Source organism: Rhinoderma darwinii, chromosome 5 (genome assembly GCF_050947455.1).
Source record: "Rhinoderma darwinii isolate aRhiDar2 chromosome 5, aRhiDar2.hap1, whole genome shotgun sequence".
In the NCBI taxonomy this organism is placed as follows: Eukaryota; Metazoa; Chordata; class Amphibia; order Anura; family Rhinodermatidae; genus Rhinoderma; species Rhinoderma darwinii.
The window spans coordinates 251551418-251572432 of NC_134691.1; positions in this window are offsets into that span (position 1 = coordinate 251551418).

Sequence of the window (21015 nt, forward strand, 5' to 3'; positions counted from 1 at the left end):
TAAGTAAAAAGTGATCAAAAACTTGCATGTATCCAAAAATTGTGCCCATAAAAACTATAGCTCGTCTCACAAAAAACAAGCCCTCATACAGCTCCGTAGACGAAAAAATGTAAAAGTTATGGATCTCACAACATGGCGACAGAAAAAATACATTCTTTTTCAAAATTAATTTTATTGTGCAAAAAGATGTAAAACATAAAAAAGTGCTATAAATTAGGTATCGACTGAATGGTACTGACACGCAGAATAAAGTTAACATGCAATTTATAACGCATCGGGAACGCTGTATAAAAAAAACTAAAAAAACTATGCCAGAATTCACCTTGCCTCTCAAAAAATAGGATAAAAAGTGATCAAAAAGTCGCATGTACCCCAAAATGATACCAATAATAACTACAGCTCGTCCCGCAAAAAAACAGCCCTTATACCACTACGTCTATGAAAAAATAAAATTAGTTAAGGCTTCCATAAGTCAGGAAATAAAAAATATGCAGTTGTGCAGATCAGAGGGGAACATTTCGTCTGTTTCAAGAGGCGATTTATCGGGGCCCTAAAAGGATTGCTTCACAGCGTAACACACATCTATGGATTATTTTATTTTTTACCCCATTATTATACCACCTGACTATGCCCCTGATATACTCTGGCCAGCTTACATGCGCCCCCACATTATAAACACCAGCAATACTCAAACAAAACTACTACTAAGCAAAATATACGCTTTAAAGAGGCTCTGTCACCAGATTTTGCAACCCCTATCTGCTATTGCAGCAGATAGGCGCTGCAATGTAGATTACAGTAATGTTTTTATTTATGCAAATGAGGCTTGCAAAAGTCCAAGTGGCCGTGTATTATGTGTGTACATCGGGGTGTTTTTACTACTTTTACCAGCTGGGCATTCTGATGAGAAGTATCATCCACTTCTCTTCAGAACGCCCAGCTTCTGGCAGTGCAGACACACAGCGTGTTCTTGAGAGATCACGCTGTGTCGTCACTCACTTCCTGCCCCAGGTCCTGCATCGTGTCTGACGAGCGAGGACACATCGGCACCAGAGGCTACAGTTGATTCTGCAGCAGCATCGGCGTTTGCAGGTAAGTCGATGTAGCTACTTACCTGCAAATGCTGATGCTGCTGCAGAATCAACTGTAGCCTCTGGTGCCGATGTGGCCGACACGATGCAGGACCTGGGGCAGGAAGTGGATGATACTTCTCGTCAGAACGCCCAGCTAGTAAAATTAGTAAAAACGCCCGATGTACGCACATACTACACGCCCAGTTGGACTTTTACTTTAAACACGCCCACTTGGACTTTTGCAAGCCTCATTTGCATAAATACAAAAATGGTCATAACTTGGCCAAAAATGCTCGTTTTTTAAAAATAAAAATGTTACTGTAATCTACATTGCAGCGCCTATCTGCTGCAATAGCAGATGGGGGTTGCAAAATCTGGTGACAGAGCCTCTTTAAAAGCCAAATGGTGCACCCTCCATCTGAGCCCTACAGTGTGCCCAAGCAGCAGTTTTCTTCCACATATATGGCACCGCCATACCCGGGAGAACCCTTTTAACAATTTTTGGTGTGTGTGTCTACAGTGGCATAAGCTGGGCACGACATACTTGCCACTGAATTGGCATATCTAGGGAAAAATTTACATTTTTACTTTGCACCATACGCAGCGCATTTATTTATGGAAAAGACCTGTGGGTTGAAAATGCTCACTACGCCCCTTAATAAATGCCTTGAGGGGTGTCATTTCTAAAATGGGGTCACTTCTGGGGGGTTCCTTTTATTATTTCCCATCTGAGCCTCTGCAATTGTGAACCAATTCTGTGTAAATCGCCATATTAGGCCTCAATTTCGCATGGTATTCTCTCACTTCTGAGCCCTGTCAAATGTCCAGGCAAAAGATTAGGGCCCTATCTAGGGTGATTCTAAAACCGGGAAACACAGCATAATAATTAGAGAGCTGTCTGTTATGGTGGCACAAGCTGTGCACCACATATTGGCATATCTATTGAAAAATCCCATTTTCACTTTGCAATATTGAGTGCACACTAATTTATGCAAAACACCTGCGGGGTTAACATGCTCACTACACCCCTGGGTGAATACCTCAATGGGTAGTTTCCAAAATGTGGGTCACTTTTGGGGGGTTTCCACTGTTTTTGTCCCACAGGGGTTTTGCAAATGCTACATAGCGACCAGAAACCAATCCAGCAAAATCTGTACTCCGAAAGCTAAATGGCTCTGCTTCCCTTCTGAGCCCTGCCGTGTGCCCAAAAATGAGTTTATAACCACATATGGGGCATTGCCATTCTCGGGAGAAATTGCTGGGGTTCTTTTTCTGCTTTATTTTTTGAGGAAATGAAAAATTTTGCGCTAAAGCTACATATTAGAAAAAAATGTAATTTTTATTTTCACTGCCCGATTCAAATAAAATCTATGAAACAAAATGCTCACTACACCCCTAGATTAATTCCTCAAGGGGTGTAGTATCACAAATGGAGTCCCTTTTGGGTAGTTTCCACTGTACTGGTACCTTAGGGGCTTTGCAAAAGCGACATGGTGGCAAGAAACCAATCCAGCAAAATCTGTGCTCCAAAAGCCAAATGCCACTCCTCTTCTGTTCCTTGCCATGTGCCCAAACAGCAGTTTATGAACATATATCAGGTATTTCAGTACTCCAGAGAAGTTGATTTACAAATGTTGGGGTTGTTTTTTCCTTTATTTGTTGAGAAAATGAAAAATTTTGAGCTAAAGCTACGTCTCATTGAAGAAAAAGGATTGTTTTTATTTTCACTGCCCAATTCTAATAAATTCTATAAAACACCTGTGGGGTCAAAATGATCATTACATCCCTAGATGAATTCCTCAAGGGGTGTAGTTTCCTAAATGGAGTCACTTTTTTGGGCGTTTTCATTGTTTTTTCCCTGCAGGGGCTCTGCAAATGTGACCTGGCCTCCGCAAATCATTCCTGCTAAATTTGAGCTCCAAAAGCCAAATGGCGCTCTTTCCCTTCTAAGACCTGTTGTGGGTCGAAACAGCCGTTTATTACCACATATGGGGTATTGTTTTACTCAGGAGATACTGCTTTACAAACTTTGTGGTGTTTTTTCTCCTTTAGTCTTTGTGGAAATTAGAAAAAATTAGCTAAACCTACATTTTCTTTGAAAGAATGTAGATTTTCATTTTCACGGCCTATTTCCAATAATTTCTTCAATAAACCTGTAGGATCAAAATGCTCGCTATACCCCTAGATAATTTCCTTAAGGGGTGTAGTTTCCCAGTTGGTGTAACTTTTGGGGGATTTCCACTGTTTTGGCACCGCAAGAGTCCTTCAAACCCGACATGGTGCCTAAAATACAGTATATTCTAATAAAAAGGAGGCACAAAATCCTCTAGGTACTCCTTTGCTTCTGAGGATTGTGCTTCAGTCCATTAGCACACTAGGGCCACATGTGGGATATTTCCTAAAACTGCAGGACCTGAGGCCTCATCTAGAATATGCAGTTTAGTTCTTGGTTCCAGTTCATAGAAAGGATGCCCTGGAGTTGGAAAAAATACAAAGAAGAGCAACGAAGCTAATAAGGGGCATGGAGAATCTAAGTTATGAGGAAAGATTAAAATAATTAAACCTATTTAGCCTTGAAAAAAGATGACTAAGGGGGATATGATTAACTTATATAAATATATGAATGGAACATACAAAAAAATATGGTGAAATCCTGTTCCATGTAAACCCCCTCAAAAAACAAGGTGGCACTCCCTCCGTCTGGAGAAAAAAAGTTTCAACCTGCAGAGGCGACAAGCCTTCTTTACTGTGAGAACGGTGAATTTATGGAATAGTCTACCGCAGGAGCTGGTCACAGCAGGGACAATAGATGGCTTTAAAAAGGCTTAGATAATTTCCTAGAACAAAAAAATATAAGCTCCTTGTAGAAATGTTTCCCTTCCCTTTTCCCATCCCTTGGTTGAACTTGATGGACATGTGTCTTTTTTCAACCGTACTAACTATATAACGATGTAACTATGTATTTACATTGTTTCGTGGTAGCATTACTCTGCAAAATGCACAATGTTTCTGTTGTGAAAAACACAAAGTATGAATAATAAAGTATCAATAAAAATATATAAACATGACTGCCTTGTCTAAACATATATGATTATTCAGTGCTATATGTCAGCTCTCATGTCTTCATGCTTCACTTTTGTAGTATCTAAAGCTTGCTCTTCTGTTTGGCAGCATCCCCAAGTGCTTGGTGAATTTATACACAATTGCATATACCAGGCTAAGAAGGGACTATTTATCTAATCACAAAAGCTCTTTGTCTTCTATTAAATTTTCACTGGCAATCTGGTAAGGTGTCCAAATACATTGGCAGTATGCACTTAGTACTATTTTCATAGGAGAAAATTAAGGAAACCTTGAGATGGATAAAAAGGAAAGATATACAATGATAACAGTCTATCTCAGCTTCAGAATCAGCAGAACACAAAGATAATGTTCTTAACTAAAACAGCCACTATTGGGAGATCATTAAATTACTTAAAAGTATCAAGCAATGCTTGAAATACATACCCGTGGTAAAGCCCGTAAACAAAAGAAAAAAAGTCAAAAGGTGTTTTGTGCTAAATTTCTCCAAACTAAAACAAATATGTTATATTTTATATGATCAATATCCCAAAGTGGCAAATATTTTTTGTTGTCTTAATTTAAAAAGATTGTGAATTGTTGGACTTGTTTGTGACAGGCAGTAATGCTTTGGTATATTAAGTACACAAAAGCATTATATCAACGATCAGATCGCTTTGTGAAGTCTCCTAGTGGGACTAAAATGTATTTATTTATTAAATACAGTTAAATAAAGTTTAATTTAAAAAAAAGTGTACACTAAAAAATAAAGTAAAAACATTTTTTCTATAAAAAGTGGTTTTATTTTGTAGAAGTGTAAAAAAAATAATAAAAAATACACATATATGCGATCACAACGACTCTAGCAATACAAGCTAACACATGGCTACATCAATTGGAATAATACAAAAGTTATGGCTCTTGGAATTCGGCGACATAAAACAAATAATATCTGTTTAAAAGTAGTAAAAAATAAGAAAAAACAATACATATTGGGTATCGTCATAATCATCCTGATCCATAGAATAAAGGGAAGACATTATTTATACAGCAAGTTTATTGCCGTAAATTAAAAATGCAAGAAACAAAAATTATTTTCTTAAATCCCACCCCAAAAGAAAAGTTAATAAAAGTTAAACAAAAAAATACAACTCATCAGGCAAAAAACAAGACTTCATACTGCTATGTCAATGGAAAAAGTTAGGGCTCTTGGAATGCATAGATTAAAAATAAAAAATAATGTGTTACAAATTAGCTCCACGTATGAAGGACACTGGTTAAACCACTAAAAAGTTTAATGCTATATTCCCACTGGACGGATACGCTGTGTAAAATAACGCAACATTTTCTATTTGTTGTGGGGTTTACCCTTCATTGAATTCAATACGGAAACAACAAAAGTGCAGCGATTCTGCAAATACAATTTACATTAAAAAAACACATCGCAGGTCAATTTATGAACGTTATCTTGGCTGATTTTTTACACAGCGTGTGCATTAGATTTATTAAAATCTCATCCACTCTGTTGCTACTGTAGATTTTCCACAATTAAATCTGTTGCTAAGGCAAACGCTGAAGCTTCAGCCGCAATGCTCCTAGGTACTGTAAGTGGGGCTTTAGTGGCTCACAATTGCCTTAGAATCCGACCTCCCCTGCTTCTCCAGCAACATCTCCTGCTGTCTTACACCTCTTGTACATGACCAAGTTTGGGCCGCGAAAAACGGTCCGTGTGTTGGCCGGATTCACCTGCCCGCCCACGATACAAGTGAATGCGACCTCTGGCATCATAGACATTTTATGATGCTAGGAGTCCCTGCCTTCCCACAGAACTGCTGTTCCATACTGAACATAATGATACAGTATGGAACAGCAGTTCCGCGGGAAGTCAGGGACTCCTAGCATCATAAAATGTCTATGATGCCAGGAGTCCCGTTCACCTTTACCAAGGTCGGGCCGGGAAATCCAGCCGACACTCGTACCGTTTTTCATGGCCCGAACTGGGTTGTGTGCAAAAGAGCACTTAGAAATTGGGGTGGAAGTATCGGAGCCCTTCCTACAGTGAGTGGAGCTCTGTTTTTAAAGAGGTCATCAACATTCAATTCTTGGGAAGGATGGTTTGCACTTGGAACAAAATCAATAAAACATTTGCAAATAACAATATACCACTTATTATTTTCTTCATTATCCAACCCATAGATGTTTTTCAATACTGCTACACCATACTTTACAAAAAATGTTAATACAGACACTGCATCTATTGTACTCTGGTTTATTTGTGACATATTTAATAGAGTGACCACCTCAAATTGACAGTAAATAACACAAATCTGTGAAACCACAATGGAAATCTTTGTTCAGTGTGAAAAATAAAGGGAAGCTTTATTTTTATTCTGAATTTCCCTGGAACTACCATATCAAACCTTCAGAATGACATTGAAGATTTGTCATGTTTATCATCCTTGCTGTTTCTTAAACAATACTACTGAGTGATCAACAAAACGAATTAGAAACAAGGCAACAAAAAAGACATCAGAGTATAACTTGTTACAAAGTGACTATAAGGCTGGGTTCACACGACCTATTTTCAGGCGTAAACGAGGCGTTTTACGCCTCGAATTACGCCTGAAAACACGGCTCAAATACGTCGGCAAACATCTGCCCATTCATTTCAATGGGTTTGCCGACGTACTGTGCCGACGACCTGTAATTTTACGCGTCGCTGTCAAAAGATGGCGCGTAAAATAACAACGTCGTCAAAGAAGTGCAGGACACTTCTTGGGATGTAATTTGAGCCATTTTTCATTGACTTCAATGAATAACAGCTCCAAATTACAGCCGTAATTGACGCCTCGCAAAACGCGAGTACGAGCAATTACATCTGAAATGCAGGAGCTGTTTTCTCCTGAAAACAGCTCCGTAATTTCAGCCGTAATTGTCGTTATCGTGTGCACATACCCTTAGGCTCCATGCACATGACCGTGCCCCCCGTAATTACGACCCATAATTACGGGCACGAGCGGCCATGGACCGAAGGCCGTATTTACGGGCCGTGCTCCCATTATAAAGTATGGGAGTATGGTCCGTAAAATAAAAAAATAGGACCTGTCCTATTTTTTTTTTTGCAAGTTTCTACGGCGCGGACACCTTCCCGTAAATATACTCGATGGTTTTCGTCGGCCATAGAAACAAATGGGCCCTTAATTATGGACCATAATTATGGTCCATAATTACAGGCGATTTTACAGTCGTGTACATGGGGCCTTAGTTTGGTGCTTAAATTCAGTCTAATTTTCTGCTGCAAAATACAGCCGTCAGAATAAAAAGACTTTACTCACCTCTCCTTGCTTTCCTATAGCAATGCATCTGTTATAAAATCACTGGTTGCGCAATTCCCAAAAAGCTGCTGGAGACTATCGGGAGGAAGACTATGTTCACACACTTAACAAAATATGGCTAAAAATACAGCGCTGTTTTCAAGCGAAAACAGCTCCTGATTTTTAGCCATTTTTAATCAAATTATCATTTTTCTCAGCGTTTTTTACTGCCATTTTTGGAGCTGTTTTTCTATTGAGTCAATGAAAAACGGCTCCAAAACTGTCTCAAGAAGTGACATGCACTTCTTTTTACAGGGCGTCTTTTTACGTGCCGTTTTGTGAAAATTAGGCGTAAAATAACCCCCCTTCCGAACAGAACGCCGTATTTCCCATTGAAACCAATGGGCAGATGTTTGCAGCTGAAAATAGCCCGTGGGAACAAACCCTTAGTGTGCAAATAAAACCGCAATCCCAAATTCATTACAACTCTGATCGACAGACTCTAAGCCTACTCTGAGGTATTCGCCATGGCCCACCGCAAGGCGGGACGGTTTTTGCTGCACAGAACTCAGGTTCTTCTAACAGAGTTCAGTGTTGGATAAGGGGGGCAATGAAGGCTATACCAGACAGCCAGAGGGTAAACAGAAAGCCCAAAACAGAGCTAGTGGAAATCAGGTACAGCAGAGGTCAGAACCAGCCAGGAGCAGATAATCAAAATTGGTAAACAATGGGTTAACGGGAGACAAGCCGAGGTCAGTTTCCAAGAAGTCCCAAAGTCTAGGGCACAGTGTAAATAAGAGTTTGATCACCACACCTATGAAAGGAGAAAAATTCACAAGCAAAAAAGTGGGAGGAGGCTAGGTATAAATACCCCACCCTACACCTGACAGGAAGAAGACAGAAGTGGGATAGGCTCAGGAAGTAAACAGAATGGCCCAGAAGCTAGATAAGTGGTCATGGCGATCTTAAAGACACAGAGGCTTCCGTACAGCATCCCTGCTTCCCTCCTTGGTCTGTGTACAGTTGGCTTCCTGTGATGATGTTTCATGAGTTGTGTCTGCCAATCACAGGCTGCAGCGGTCACATGTCATGAAACGTTATCACAGGAGGTCGTCTATCAACATACCAGTCGGGAGAGCAGGGACGCATTGTTATGGGAGTGGCAGGAGAGGTGAGTAAAATATTTTTTTCTTTTGTCAACTTTGGAAATAGATATTTTTTGTTTGAGGGCACTTGCGAAATTTGCTGCGAATATGTAGCATAATTACAGAAATTCCTTAACAATTGACATTTGTGGCAGATTTTGACCTCCCTATTGTACTCACTGGGGAAATTTTGCAACAAATGCCATTCCGCAACATAAATTGACATGCTGCAGATTCATAATCCGCACCACAGGTCAGTATATACATGTATTCTGTGCAGAACTATTCTACAGCGTGTGGATGAGATTTGATAAAATCTTATCCAATTTGCAGCTACTGTAAAAACTGCAGAATTTCTGCACTGAAAATCCTGTCTGACTTTCTGCAGCACATACGCAACATGTGAACAAATCCATAAAGTCATTAGCCATAAAGCAATCTCCGTAGTGAAATGGTTCTTTGGGAGTATGTAAAGATTGCTCAATTAGGAGAGAGCAAGACATGCGCTAATATCCATTGGGTGAAAGGAGCCCTATTGTTTGAGTACGCGCCAGGAGCTTTAACCAGGATAAACTCCAAATGTAGGGCTCAAACGTGATTTGAACAGAGCATTGTATTTAATTTATTAAAGACTGATAATACTAAGTATATGGTCACACCTCATTTTTGTGCACTTTCGGGGTATATTCCAAAGGTGTCCATAAGTTATATTAGGCCTGACTTATACTGCGGCATATGTTGGTTTGTTTTTTACAATAGTAGTCAATGAGCAACGTATACAACTGTATGGCATATGTGGGCTCATGCATTCTATGTCGCAAGCATTTCTCACGGTATACACCAAACGAAAACAAAAAACAAAACATGGTCAGAGTCTAAGGCTGCATTCACACAAAATTTTTTCTTGTCAGTAAGTATTTCTTCTCAAAGTATTTTAACAACGGAATGTACACTGACCCATGCAAACGAATAGAGCTATTCACACATCTTTTGCAGAAAAGACTCGCCCATTAAAGTCTATGGGTACATGACAAAAAACTAACAGCACACAGACAAATTCCGTGGACTGTCCGTTTTTCAAAGAAATGCAGAAAAAAAAGAAAGGTGAAACCAGGCAGTGTTGGCAGAGAAGAAAAATGGATGAGAAAAACAGATGACACACGGAAATTAAACGATTGTAAAATGGACATTCATATGGATGAAAAACGTAAATGTGAATAAGGCCTAATAGAGACATGATATGTTTGCTGGAGTGTAATCTTACTTTTGTAAATTAAATATATTTTCACACAGAAAATAATATTGTTTTTATCTTATTAACACATGATGATGTATTTACCATGAATATAAATATTGTTTAATAGTCTCTGTTTTCTTCCATTGTATTTACCTCAGAGGAACACATGCCGGGACTGTAGCATTGCAAATACAAGCAGTATGCCAGACTTTTTTTTAGCTACTGGTTTGTTTTATAAAGACTCTGATCTTTAAATATTTATTTCTCAATGTCCATTCCCATGAGGTTAGCCACATAGGAGTTATTTTATGTAGGGTCATTATATGTTAAAATTTGTTGTTGAGCCTCTTTGGTGCCAAAGTCACTGCCAACAATCTGATAGGAATGATAGCTGTGTAATTTCAAGTATGCCATGGAAATAGGATAAATACAGGGCTAGACGCAATGCAAAAGATGAATCTGTGTTTCAAGTGCTTCTAATGCAATATACTTGATGAGAGGTTCTGCTTATTGTATAGAGAACTCTACTCAGTCCTCAAGTTTATAGTTAAGTATAAAAGATAATCTTTACATAAAATAAAACAATTTAGTGAATAATGTGTTTCCACATATATAGCATACACGTAATTATCTCATGACCTAGTATTTCATTACCTGGTATCTAAATAGTAGCAAAGTCTTCTGTAACACTGCTCAGAGAATGCCTTACAGTCTAATGCCCCTCTTAAGTAGGTTATATAAGGAAATATCTATCTATCTATTTATCTATTTCCAAATGTATAGGCAGCAGAACACAGGTTCCAATTCAGTAAAAAAAGGTTTATTCACCCATACTGATGTATGGGTGAATAAACCTCTTTTCACTGAATTGGAACCTGTGTTCTGCTGCCTATACATTTGGAAATGTGCATGTGGGACTGGAGTCTGAGGTCCTAAAGCTTGTGCACACACAACTACGCATACTTTGCGTTTATATGTGCTGCTCTTCCTTTATCTATCTATCTATCTATCTATCTATCTATCTATCTATCTATCTATCTATCTATCTATCTATCTATCTATCTATCTATCTATCTATCTCTATCTAAATATCTCAGAAAATTAGCTATTTACCTTCACCCATCCCATGGTTGAACGTGATGGGCATGTGTCTTTTTTCAATATATTCTTGCAAGAAAAATGTAACTTTTTGGAATTACCTGGATTTCTTCTTTAATCCCTGCCAGACCACCCCACGTAGATTAACGTGCTGCAGCACTGGTCCTTGTGCCTGCAGTCCGTTAAACTACGTCTGCTTTCTAAGGGTATGTTCACACGCAAACGCAAAATACGTCTGAAATTGCGGAGCTGTTTTCAGTAGAAAACAGCGCCTGAATTTCAGACGTTTTTGCAAGTATTCGCGTTTTTCCCTGGCGTCTTTTAAGGACGTAATTGGAGCTGGTTTTCATTGGACTCAATGAAAAACGGCTCCAATAACGTCCCAAGAAGTGTCCTGCACTTCTATGATGCGGGCGTATGTTTACGCGCCGTCTTTTGACAGCGACGCCTAAAATTACATCTCAAAAATAGATATTGGGATGCACTCCTCAATCAATTGGCGTGGTGCTAGTAAGGTAGGGACGAGAATCCCACAATATTGGAAATATATAACCCCAGCACACACAGAGGTACGCAAAAGATCCAGATGCAAACAAATTTAAGTTTTATTGCAACAAAAGACACACAGGGAATATCCGGCGGACAACCCATACCAGTGATATCTCTTACAGCGACCGTGACAAAGGCCGAGGTTCGGCCGAAACGTCTTTACCAAGTCGCTTTCCACCTCAACTTTACCATCTTTTGTTGCAATAAAACTTAAATTTGTTTGCATCTGGATCTTTTGCGTACCTCTGTGTGTGCTGGGGTTATATATTTCTAAAATTACATCTCGTCTGAACAAAACATCGTAAAACCCATTGCAAGCAATGGACAGATGTTTGTAGACGTAATGGAGCCGTCTTTTCAAGCGTAATTCGAGGCGTAAAACGCCTCAATTATGTCTGAAAATAGGTCGTGTGCACATACCCTAACGGAGCGCACAGGCACTCACTGCAGCCCGGCATCTCCCAGTACAGGCCGCTTCTAGTAGCCTTAGTACTGGGGTAAAACATCGGGTTGGATCACACCCCTGATCCCTGCCGATTAACCCCTTAAATGCGGCGATCAATAGCGACTGCCACATTTAAGTTGTTATAGCAACATTGGCACGACGCGGCGTGATTGCGGGGGCCGATTGTTGCCATGGCAACCGTAAGCCTAACAAAGGCTTCTGGTCTGCCATCTATGGAAGGCGATTAGGACCAAAAAAAAAAGTCAAAAAAAGTTACAAAAAATGTACAAAAGTAAAAAAGTTAAATTTCAAAATAATAAAATTTAAAAATCGCCCTTTTTCCCTTATAAAGTCCTTTATTTTTAGAAAAAAATGAAACAAATAAATAAACTATGCATAATTGGTATCGCCGCATCCGTAACGGCCTGAACTATAAAAATATAATGTCATTTATCCCGCACGGTGACCGCTATTAAAAAAAATAATAAAAAAATGATACCGGTTTCGCTAGTTTTAGTCACTTCATAAATAGGGATCAAAAAGTCGCATGTACCCAAAAATGGAAACAATAAAAACGACAGTTTGTTCTGCAAAAACGAAGAACTCACACATCTTTCCTGATAGAAAAATAAAAAAGTTGTGGCTCTTAGAATATGGCGACACAAAAACAAAATAATTTTTTTAAAACCGTGATTTTATCGTGCAAACACCATAAAACATAAGAAACCTATATACATATGGTATCACCATAATCGCATCGACCCACAGAATAATGCCATTTATAGTGCACGGTGAACGTCGTAAAAACAAGAATAAAAAACAATAGAAGTTTTGACGGCCTAATTACACTAAATACAGCAAAAAACCTATGGGATCAAAAGGCTCACTATACCTCTAGATAAATTCTTTTTAGGGTTGAAGATTCCCAAATGGGGTCACTTCTGGGGGTGTCCACTGTTTTGGGCCCTCGGGGGCTTTACAAATGCGACATGACACTCAAAAACCAATCCAGCAAACTTGAGCTTCAAAAGCCAAATAGCACTCCTTCCCTTCTGAGCGCTGCCGTGTGTCCAAACAGCAGTTTATTACCACATATGGGGTATTGCCGTAATCAGGAGAAATTGCTTTACAAATCTTGGGGTGCTTTTTATTCTTTATTCCTTGTAAAAATTGATAATTTCTAAGTTTTATTGGAAGAAATTTAGATTTTAATTTTTACGGACTAATTCCACTAAATTCAGCAAAAAACCTGTGGGGTCAAAATGCTCACTATAACCCTTGATAAATTCCGTGAGGAGTGTAGTTTGCCAAATTGTGTCTTTTTGGGGGTGTTTCTACTGTTTTGGCACTACAAGACCTCTTCAAACCTGACATGGTGCCTAAAATATATTATAATAAAGACGAGGCCTCAAAATCCACTAGGAGCGCCTTTGCTTCTGAGACCGGTGCTTCAGTCCATTAGCACAGTAGGGCAACATGTGGGATATTTCTAAAAACTGAAGTATCTGGGCAATAAATATTGAGTTGGGTTTCTCTGGTAAAACCTTCTGTGTTACAGAAAAAAATTGATCAAAATAGATTTTCCAACAAAAAAAAGAAATTTGTAAATTTCCCCTCTACTTTGCTTAAATTCCTGTGAAACAACTAAAGAGTTAAGAAACTTTCTAAATGCTGTTTTGAAAACTTTGAGGGGTGCAGTTTTTGAAATTGGGAGACTTATGGGGGTTTCTAATATATAAGGCAATCAAAGCCACGTCAGAACTGAACTGGTACCTATAAAAATAGGTTTTGGAAATTTTCTTGAAAATTTGAGAAATTGCTGATAAAGTTCCAATCCTTGTAACGTCCTAGAAAAAAAAAAGATGCTCAAAAAATGATGCAAACATAAAGTAGACATATTGGAAATGTTAATTAGTAACTATTGTGTGTGGTATTACTATCTGTCTTACAAGCAGATACATTTAAATTTCGAAAAAATGCAAATTTTTGCAAATTTTCTCTAAAGTTTGGTGTTTTTCACAAACAAATACTGAATTTATTGATCACATTTTTCCACTAACATACAGTACAATATGTCATGAGAAAACAATCTCAGAATCGCTTGCATAGGTAAAAGCATTCCCAAGTTATTACCACATAAAGTGACATGTCAAATTTGAAAAAATCGACTGTGTCCACAAGGCCAAAACAGGCTCAGTACTGAAGGGGTTAATTACTAATAAAATGAGGTCTGATTGTTATCTAAGTCACAATTTTAGATAAACAATTTAACTAAACTATTAACACACAGTTTGACTGTTCATGTCTTTTATTGAGCACATTGAGTAAACATCCAAAGTGCAGGGGGAAATAGTAAGTGAACACTCGTATTTAACCTGTAGATCCCCGCTTTAGCAGCAATCACCTCCAACAAACATTCCCTGTAGCTGCAAATAAGATTTGCACAATGTTGAGGAGGAATTTTGGACCATTCCTCCTTGAAAATGTATGTCAGTTCATCATTATTTCTGGGATGCCTTTGTTTGCACAGCCCTCTTAAGGTTATGGTGCAGCATATCGATAGGGTTAAGGTCAGGACTATAACTTGGCCTTTATAGAACACAAATCTTTTTAAATCTTTCTTTAGTTGATTTACTTGTGTGCTTTGGGTCATCTTGTGGCATTGCCCAACGTCTCTTTAGTTTCTGTAAAATGTTTTATATACCTTTGAATAAATTTTTCCCTCAATTATCGCGTGGTGTCGAGGGCCTGACGCCTGTGAAGCAGACACTTTCATTCTCGTCTCCTTAATTGAATCGCCTATTGCTAATTCGCTCTTCGAGTAGTCATTAACACAGAGGTTCACTTACTTTTTCTCTCTGCACTGTGGATGTTTACTCAATGTGCTCAATAAAAGTCATTAACAGTAGAACTGTGTGTTAGGCTTCGTTCAAATCTGCGTCAGGGCTCCGTTCTGGCGTTCCGTTGGAGCTTTCCATTGAAATCAATGGTGATGCAAATGGTAACCTTTGGTTTCCGTTTGTTTCAGTAAGGGTTCTGATCTGATGGAAAGCTCAAATGGAGCGCCAGAACGGAACCCTGACGCAGATGTGAAGGAAGCCTTAGTAGTTTAGTTAGATTGTGATTTAGATAACAAACCAACCACATTGACTAGTAATCAATGCAGAAATCCAGGTAATTCCAAAGAGTTCACTTACTTTTACAGTGGGGGAACATGTTACAGATTTTGCATTGGGGCCCATGAGTTTTAAGTTACACCTCTATTTTATCAGGGATAGTATCAATGGCTGTGCAGCTATAGGGGTGTGTTAAGCAGATCTAGAATCAGGCATTTCAAGTATATTTTATCTGCCACCATTAGATGAGAAGACAGCTGGATTATATATACCATATAATATAACCTAAGAGACCATTAATCCAGGCAATAGGTTGGGAGCATTGTAAGAGTAGACATTGATGTTAACTTTTCTTTCAAACAATTGTCAATGCAAAACAGCCACTGATTGACTTATCAGAACAAGCAGCCTACTGAGCACTAAAGCATACACTTAAGGCCCTTTAACACGAGCCAATTATCGGGTAATCAAGCGTTCATATGAATGCTCGTTACCAATCATTGCCTTGATGATCGCATCGTTTTTGCTGCAAGAAATATTATCGTTGTCAGCAGCGCATCTTCCTGCGTAAACAGCGAGATGTGCTGCCTACATGATAGAAATGTATGGGGAAGAGCAACCATAGTAACAATCGTTTGTTCCCAAACAAAGCTCTTGTGAAAGGAGCAAACGAACGCCTATCAATGAGCTTGCTCGTTGATCGGCGCTTGTTTACACGGCCCACGTCGGGCCGTCTAAGAGGACCCGTACAGTCAGTCAGGTTAACTCTCTGCTATAAATATGGAAGAAAAGGGCTTGACACTTTTGACACTTTCTTCTCATTCTTTAGGGAATAGATAATAAATTTATCATACTTGACCAGGCATGATCTCTGGATAGGATTTAAAAAGTTTATAATGTGATGCGTAGAAAGTCAAATACTAGAAGAAGGTGTTTGAGATTGGTGTAGTTGACCTTGGGTCATGCATTACACAGTTTGTCATACACATTTGCAAGTACTATGGTTGGACTATGTACTGTCTGCATCATATTTCACATATATTACAAGAAAATCAAGTGAGCATTCAGAGTCATATCTTCACAATTCTGGATCCTAGTGCAAGGGTTAAACCTTTAACAACCCCTTGACCATTGATGTAGACGCACTGGAGGGAATTTATTAAGACTGGCATTTCATACCCCAGTCTTAATAGAAAGAAATTTGGAGTAAGATGCAACACATTTATTAAGAGGCAAATCCGTGTTACAGAACTACAATTCTCCTGAATGGCCATAAAGTTAAATGATAACATTTCAGCTGCCTGCAGCCACCACTAGGGGGTGCCCACTGCACACAGACATATTTATGACATATTTATACAGATTTATGTGGTTCTCATTGAATTTAAAGGGAATGTGTTGCCAGCAAAACATGTTTTGTTTTTTTTTAGTTAAACAATTAGTGTGTAGGTGATTAAACATTGTTCTAATATTATTATTTTTTTCACGAGTCAGGAAATATTATAAATTGGATTCAATTGGATTCTAATTTATAATATTTCCCATTGCTGGTCACTAGATGGAGCCATTCCCAAAATTGCAGCATTGCATGTGGTAAAGCAACCACATTGCTTTATGCTGCAAAATTGGGTAAAAAGCCCTCGCTGTAGTGAGCTCTCAGCATCCCCCCCCTCCTTTATCCTGGCTAGTGGCGGGAGAAACGATGGGTTTGAACGGTCTAACCTCCTACACTGTGTGTCGCCATTTTTTGAGCTAACACACAGTGTAGAAGGTTTACATACAGTAGTAAACACACACTGAAACACAAACATACATAGAAATCCCTTACCTGCTCCAGTCGCCGCCGTTCCCTCCGGTCCATCCGCTCCGTCTGCTGCCGCTGCTCCATGTGCACAAGTCCGGAAGCCGCGACCGGAAGTAGTAATCTTACTGTCCGGCCGCGACTTCCGGTCCACAAGAAAATGGCGCCGGACGGCGCGCATTTCAAATTGAACTGTGTGGGAGCGGCGCATGCGCCGTTCCCACACAGCGGCGTACATGTTAGTGGATGGAACGGGCCCCGTTCGCAGTCCCTATGGGACTGGAGCTGCCGTATTCCATGTCTGTATGTGTCGTTAATCGACACATACAGAAATGGAAAAAAAAATGGCAGCCCCCATAGGGAAGAAAAAGTGTAAAAATAAGAAAAAGTAACACACAAACACACAAATTAATCCAAACGTTTTTAATAAAGCACTAACATCTTTAACATATTAAAAAAAAAATTGTGGTGACACTGTTCCTTTAACAATAATGTCCTTTGCATAAAGCGTCTAATCTCCCTCTAGTGGTAGCTGCAGGCTGCCAAAATTTGACTATTTAAATCTATCGCTATTTGAAGAAAAAGGGAATATGAAGCTATAACAGAAAAACAGCTGCAATCCTTATAAATATATATATATTTAAATGAATTAGCACCAAATTTTGGATTGGTGTTAAAATGCGAATATTCACTTTCTTTTTACAGACTTAGAGATTAATCCTACGAAATAATTTAATCAGATTTGTTATAAAGTCTGATTATGTGGAGTCTAGATAGTAGCGGTGCTAGAAAGTTGGCTACAAATATATTGTCACGTTGGGTATGTGGACCCACTGGGCCGTACCGCCTTGACGGTATGGCAGCTAGCCAATAGGACACAGGTCACAGTCTATAGTTCATATAGGTGTACCTGTGGTAGCTCAGACAGTAGCAAGACAGGCTCGGCTGAGACTTAGGCAGCAGGCAGGCACCAGGCGTGGTGTAGCAGGATAGGCGTAGTACTCAGCACAACACGACTCCAACTCAATATGGCACTTGACCAGGATAGCACGGGATACAGGTTACAGGTAGCAGGAACGGGAAACACTGGAAACTGAAAAACACCGAGGGAGACCAATTGCATAGACAGACTAGGGTAACGACATCAAAGCTCAGGTAAGGCAGGAAGGGGCTGGGCACTTCTTATAGTCCAAGGTGCTCTACAGGGGCGTAACTAGGAAAGTCTGGGCCCCATAGCAAACTTTTGACTGGGGCCCCCCCCCTCCCCTGGGTGTCACACAACCCCCCCCCCTTGTAGATAGTGCCTTTTTTACAGCCCCCCCCTGTAGATAACGCCATACAGCCCCCCCTCTGTAGATAGCGCCATACATCCCCCTGTAGAGTACGCCATACAGCCCCCCCTGTAGATAACGCCATACAGCCCCTCTGTAGATAACGCCATACAGCCCCCCTGCAGAGAACGCCATACAGACCCCCCTGTAGAGAACGCCATACAGCCCCCCCTGTAGGGAACGCCATATAGCCCCCCCCTGTAGAGAACGCCATACAGCCCGCCCTGTAGAGAATGCCATACAGCCCCCCCTGTAGAGAACGCGATACAGCCCCCCCTGTAGAGAACGCCATACAGCTCCCCCCTGTAGGGAACGCCATACAGCCACCCCCCCTGTAGGGAACGCCATACAGCGTTCCCCCCCCTGTAGGGAACGCCATACAGCGTCCCCCCTCCCAAAAAAATGTGACCTACAGTGTGTCCTACAAAATACATGTATCCCCTCTCCACAGGATCTCCACAGGACAGGGGATACATGTGTGATCGCTGGCATTGATAGGGAGAACGGGGGACTGAAAGTCCCCTGAACTTCTCCATGACTAACCTCTGACTTCCGGCGTCTGCGCAGCTCAATAAAAATGAAAGGAGCGCTGGTCACGCATGCGCACAAGCACGACCGGCGCTCCATTCATTTCTACGGAGCTGACGACAGACCCCGGAAGTCCGAGGTTTGTGATGGAGAACTTCAGGGGACTTTCAGTCCCCCATTCTCCCTATCCCTGCCAGCGATCACACATGTATCCCCTATCCTGTGGATATTCTGTAGAGAGGGGATACATGTATTTTGCTCTATTTTGCGCCTTCAGGACCAGACACCGTTTAGCCATTTTTAGCACGTGTTAGTTAAATGGCTATAACTTTTTTATTTGTTGGGCTAACGACGTGATTTTTGAGACGTTTTTTCCGTAGACAATGCAGGTTTCATTTTTTATTGTTTTTATACACACCTTTTTTGCTATTTTAGAATTTTTATTCATAAAGTTTGAAAATGATAGTAAAAAAAAAAACTTTTTTACATTTCAGCTATTTTTTATTTTTTTGTAATAACAGTTTTACCCTAAAATAGACCTTTTATTTGTGATCGTCATTGTCTACCGTAAATTTGTATATATTACATGTCTATATTAGGGTAATTGGGTCAGCGCTAGCGTTACAACAATGATTGGCGGGGGGGGGGACGTTTTTTTTTTTGGGGTGGGTATTTTATGTGTATTTATTATTTAAAATTTTTTTTGCACTTTACTTTATTATTTTTTTATTACTATGGTCTGTCCCCCAAAGGTCAAAGAAGACCTTTGGGGAACTTCATAAATGTTTTTTCTTTCTTTTACACCATGTTTTCCCACTGTAACTGGAGCTGCACAGCAGCCCCAGTTACAGGGGAAATCAGCCCTCTCATAGTGACGATTGTCACTAATAGGGCTGTGCTGGGTCTAGTAAGACCCAGCAGCAGTCTGCCACGAACGCCACCCGGCGATCATGTGACCAGTCACATGATCACCGGGAGGAATAGAGACAGCGCAGCTGCTGCTGTCTCTATTCCTGTACACAGCGCGCATTCAGCGCTGTGTACAAGTGATCAGAGAAGGCAGAAGCAGCGAAAGCTGCGTCTATCCTCTCCTCAGGGTCCCCGGCAGTCACTGACAGCCGGAGACCCGACATTCAGCTGCCCGATCGCGCGGGCAGCAAGTTAAAACCCGAGCCGTAGAAAGTCTATGGCTCGGGTTTTAAGGACCCTGACCGCTGGCCATAAAAATACAGCCAGCGGTCGGGAACCAGTTAATGGCAGAGCGGGGAGATACCTCCCTGCTCTGCCGTAGTGTTCAGTGGCGTCCCGCTGTAGCAGCCATAGCGGCTGCTAGCGGAGCCTCCGGCCATGGTGGGAGCCCGTGCCGGCGGGCGACACGGGCCCCCTCATGCCGCGGGCCCCGTAGCAGCCACTACTGCTGCTACGGCGGTAGTTACGCCACTGGTGCTCTAGGAGAAATCAGCTCAATCTCCCACCTGTGTGTGCTTTGGCTCCTTAAGACTGGACTGAGCCCGCGAGCGCACCCTGGTGGTCACGGTGGAAGAGGACGGCCGCATGTGCAGACATCTCTGAAGAGAAGGGCGTCAACCAGATGGAAGGAGTTTGTGGTCAGCGACCACGGACATTACATATATGTTCACTAAGTCATGGAAGACTCTTTGGGAAAGTACATAAGAGTTTTCTATATATCCCATTCATTTTCATGAAAAAGTGACCAGGAATCACTCTACTGACTGCCATCAATGGGTTGATTTATATGTTATAAAACCTTTTTCTTCTTCCCTTTAATCCGCAAAATATATTTTTAACAACCTTTTGTTATTTACATTTGCGATAGGATCAATCAAAAACAGGGGAAAGACATGTGGTTGAGATATTAATTTAAAATGACCAACATATTTTACACAGATAAGACAGGCTGTGGAAGGAATTTCATCGCAGGCCACTAAATAAATAGATATCTTTACTTTGCAGCACTTCTGTGGAAATCAACTGCTTTGGCTTCTGCTTCAGTTCTTCATATCTTTTCAAGCTTGACTGACAAAACTGAACAAACACCTTTTGTAAACATAGTTTGTGTAAAGTTTATAGTTTATATTTATTAGGTTTTAGACCTTTCTGAACAGATACTCTAATGTAAAATCATTGTTATCAGTGCCAGATGTTCATAAAAGAACATTATCTACTTTGTAAAACTAGAAACAATATACATTAGGTTTAACACAGCTGTAATATGGCAACATTTTAGTATTTAAGTTTGGTTTAGTAGAATTGCAAAAGGTGACACACAAATATGGCAGTATTACAGCTATGAAACC